This window comes from Arachis duranensis, chromosome 4, assembly GCF_000817695.3.
Source record: "Arachis duranensis cultivar V14167 chromosome 4, aradu.V14167.gnm2.J7QH, whole genome shotgun sequence".
Taxonomy (NCBI): domain Eukaryota; kingdom Viridiplantae; phylum Streptophyta; class Magnoliopsida; order Fabales; family Fabaceae; genus Arachis; species Arachis duranensis.
In genome coordinates this window covers 43,616,072-43,621,039 of record NC_029775.3, presented here as the reverse complement: position 1 = coordinate 43,621,039, position 4,968 = coordinate 43,616,072, and positions in this window count along the sequence as shown.

The window sequence follows — 4,968 nt, the reverse complement described above, 5'->3', positions numbered from 1 at the left end:
CCTCTAAAGCTAGTCTTTCCTTTAGGAGTTGATTAGGACTTGAGGAATCAAATTGATTCATCCACTTGACTTTCCTCCATGGTTAGAGGTTGACTAAGTGGGAGCAATGGACAATTTACCATCACAATTGAGGAGGATAACTAGGATAGGACTTCTAGTTCTCATACCTTGCCAAGAGCTTTGCTAGTTGTTAGTTCATTTTTCTTGTCTAAAATCTTAAAAACCCCAAATATCACTCACAACCAATAACAAGACACTTTATTGTAACTCCTAGGGAGAACGACCCGAGGTTTGAATACTTCGGTTTATAGATTTTAGGGGTTTGTACTTGTGACAAACAAATTTTTGTATGAGAGGATTATTGTTGGTTTAGAGACTATACTTCGACGAGATTTCATTTGTAAAATTCTAAACCGTCAAAAATCCAATCGTCAGATCTCAATACCATTATTAAAATGTGTGCCGACTTCCAACACAAAGGAAGTTTTAGAAGAAGTACACAGTGGCATCTGTGGAAATCATCACGGGGCACAGGCGCTCACTAAAAAAGTACTCTGGGCAGGATTTTATTGGCCAACTCTATAAAGAGAAGCCACAAAATTTGTAAAGACATGTCCACCATGTCAGAAACATGCCAACTTCCATATCGCCCCGCCAGAGAAACTCACTAGCGTAATTTTACCGTGGCCATTCACAAAATGGGGACTCGACCTTCTCGGACATTTCCCTCAGGGAATGGGATAAGTCAAATTCCTCATAGTAGGGATAGACTATTTCACAAAATGGATCGAGGCAGAACCCTTAGCTCACGCCACCACTCAAAGAAGTCGAAAATTCCTATATAGAAACATTGTCAAGGTTTGGGGTTCCATACTCCATCACCACAGAAAACAATATTCAATTTACAGATACGGGCTTCAGAAAATTGGTGACCGATTTGAACATAAAACACCAATTTACGTCCGTAGAACACCCTCAGGCCAATGGACAAGCAAAAGCTGCCAATAAAGTCATATTGGCCGGGCTAAAACGAAGATTACAGGATGCAAAGGGAGCCTGGGCTGAAGAGCTCCCACAAGTCCTATGGGCATATCGAACAACGCCATATTCCACCACAAAGGAATCCTCTTTCAGATTAGCTTACGAGATGGAGGCAATGATCCCAGTAGAGGTCCTCGCCCAGAGTGATCCATTATAGTGAAGAGGCCAATTCTCAACTTCAAAGGGAAGAACTCGACCTACTTCTAGAAATTTGAGAAAGAGCTCGGATCAGAGAAGAGGCATTAAAACGTCGAATGGCTTCAAGATACAATCAAAAGGTAATATCGTGAGGTTTTGCCGAGAACGACCTCATCCTAATCCGAACTGATATCGGAACAACTCGACCTGGAGAATGAAAGCTGGAAGCAAATTGGAAAGGACCCTACCGAGTCATAGAAGTACTTAGAAAGGGCTACTATAGACTGTCCGAACTAGAAGGGCGAGAGCTTCCCAGGTAATGGCATGCCTGCAACCTAAGAAGATAATATAGTTAGAGGTAATAAAGATCTTAGGATAAGGTACACTCTCTTTCTTGAAAATGTTTTTTAATGAGGTGCCAAGCCAAGATCTACAAAATTGCTCGACCTATAGGGATAAAACTCCCACATATGTGCATTTTTCTTCCGAATAAAGTTTTTTAGATTTTCTACAAATTCTCAAGACGCATTAGTCTGAAATGCTAAAAAATTCATCGCCCGATTATAAAGCTACAAGATTGGTAGAAAGTGAAGATCAAAATTCACTGTCCGACCACAATAAAGATAAAAAAAGATGAAAACCAAATGCATCAAAAGGTCAACCAAACAAGGATCAAACCTGACTTCGAAAAAATTGGCAAAGATGAAAAAGCGACAAAACAGAATAATGCGAGAAGTTATCGAAAGTAATCCATAGAAAGGACTTGACGAGGTCTTAATAAAATGGGTTGCTAAAAATAACTTAAAAGACAGGCAGACATAGAGAAGTCAGACCAGTCGATCACAATAACCAAAGTTATAAAAAGTCAATCCCTGAAAAGAGGCCTGGCCAGCCCTAAAAAAGAGGATTACTAAAAATAACTTAGAAGGGACCGACGTAAAGAAGTCGGCCCCAAAATCAAAAAGTTATAAAAAGTAATCCCTGAAAGAGACCTGACAGAGGTCCAATAAAGAGGATTACTAGAAATAACTTAGAAGCGACCGACATGAAGAAGTCGGCCCAAAGCTACAGCTTGGAACAACAAGAAAAAGTCGGACCAACAAAAGCTACAGCTTGGACCGACAAGAAGAAGTCGGACCAACGAAAACCACAGCTTGGACCGACAAGAAGAAGTTGGACCAACGAAAGCTACAGCTCGTCGACACGATTGGACCAACGAAAAGCGTGCGCTAAAAGGGACATAGCTTTGCCCAAAAAGCCACGGCTCCATGACAAAGGCTATCAAAATTGTTCAGACCAACTAAAAAGGTTCTACCAAAGAGCACTAAAAAGTCGTCGGACAGGTTAGCCCCAAGGACCACCTCAACCAAGCAGAAAGTGGACAAAACCGGCAGTGATCAAAAGAGGTCGGACAACAAAATACCGACACTCTACAAAGATCCACAAAGGGGACAAAGACATCTCGCAACAGCCAAAGGAATGCCAAGAATGCTTTGATAAAAGGTACGAAGTCTTGAAAAAAGACACTACTTAAAAGGCAAAAGCACAAATCAAAACGGCGCTAAAAAGTCATCCAAACAGACTATAAAAGGTTTCCCATCAGGAACTATACCTAAAAAGTTGTTGGATTATGACTAAAAAGCCCGAACAGCAAAGACAAACAAGTCGGAAGAAGGCTGAAAAGACCTCTCAACAAAAACTAAAAAAGGCAATGCCAAACTCGCACAAGATAAAACTACTCAAGATCGACCAAAGTCAGGATGCTTGAGTACGACTTCCCCCAAAGAGAGCACGATCTCACGGAAAGATCGAACTCAAGCAGGGGCAAAGTTGTACAGGTCGACGTCAGATAAAAAGAGGCGCAAGTACGATCTCAAAAGAGAACAAGCTAAAAAGTTAGGAAACAACTTAAGACTCAAATGTGCTTAGCCAAAAGGGATACAACCCCACTCAAAGAAGGCACAATCTCAAACAGGGCTACGAACATCATCCGAGACTAAAAAAGGTTCTACATAAAGAACACTAAAAAAAATCATTGGACAAATCACTAAAAGTCCGGATATCAAGCCGCAAGGACAACTTCGCCAAAGCAGAGGGTTGTCAACACAAACTTAAAGCAAGGCGTGATCCAGAAGGCAAGGGTAGAAAACCCACACTACTACTCAAAAGAGGACGGACTGTGAAGTACCAAACCTCTAGAAAATCTGCAAAAGATTTCAAAGCAATGAAGAATCAAAGCCAGACAGATGCTTGAGCACGACTTCCAAAGAGATCGAACTCAAGCAGGGGCACTGTTCATACCCTGGGTCAAGCTGTCCGACCCGGGATGCTTAGCGACAAGCTGACCGAACTCTTCAGGCCAAATGCCCGACCTCTTCTCAAAGAGCTCGGCCAAAATGCCCGACCTCTTCTCAAAGAGCTCGGCCAAATGCCCGACCTCTTCTCAAAGAGCTCGGCCAACTCGCCAAAGGAGCCCAAAGCAGGCCCAAACGAAGGAACACAGCCCAACCTAAAGGCAGCTAAAGCCCAGAAAGATAATGGCGGTTCCCTTGAAGATAAGATGACCTCACTTAAAGATAAGGTAAAGATAAGATAAGATAACTAACTTATCTTATCCACAAGAGGCCACATCTCACCATTATAAATACACTGGAGCACCCAGGTATAACTCATATTCTAATTCTACTCAATATCTGCTTGGACCCATGCTAACTTAAGCATCGGAGTGTCATTGCAGGTACAACCACCAACCACTCCACATATCAAGCTCGGGTCCCTGACCCCCACCTCGGGCCTCACTAAGACGTCCGAGCTACTCGTTTCAGGTAACCCCCGGAACAGAACTCATCCTTGAAGAAATGATAAAAACAAACAAAGAGGAGAAAAGAGTAAAAAGGGAGCATGAAGAAATATTAAGACAGATAGCACAATCCTATTCTGAAGAACAATTCATTGAAGAGCTGAGATCTCAAAGAGAGGCCACTTCACCCCCTCTAGGAATAGAGGAGTTCATTCTATGGTCAAGAAAAAGTGTGGAATCAGAAGAACAAGAAAAAGAGGCATCCATATCAAGTGAAATTCCTATAAAGAAGGAGGAGGTTGTGAGAGTAAATAAGCCTAAGGCTCCATACCCACAGAGGCTACTAAGGGTGAAAAAGGAACATGCAAAATCATGCATTAGAAAGGAAGGAAATTGATGGTGTTTTTGTGGAAAAACGAATTTCCAACACACAAATCCAACCGGCAAGTATACAGGGTCGCATCAAGTAGTAATAACTCACAAGAGTGAGGTCGATCCCACAGGGATTCATGGATCAAGCAACTTTAGTGGGTGATTAGTTTAGTCAAGCTAACATTGAGTGAATTGTGTGAAGTGTAGCCAACAGAAAGTAAATGGCAGAAATCTTAAAGATGCAGAAAGTAAATTGGCAAGTAACTTAAAGAGCAAGAAATGTAAATTGCAAGAATCTTAAATGACAAGAAATGTAAATTGCATTAAATGTAAAGGAGAGTGGGTGCTGGAAATTAAAGGAAGCAATAAATTAAGCAACTGAAAATTTAAATTGCAGGAAGAATAAAAGGATTTTGGGAGCTGGGATTCAAGAAATCAAACAAGAAATTGTAAATGCCAATCAAACAGAGAAGTAAAAGATGTAGTAACTTGCAACCGATCTCAAACAGAAAGCATAATTGCTTGAAGAAGCAAATAGAAATTAAATTCAACTCAATTGGAAAATCAAAATGAAGATCTCAGGAAATCAAAGAGACTAGAAAACAAGTCTAGATCTC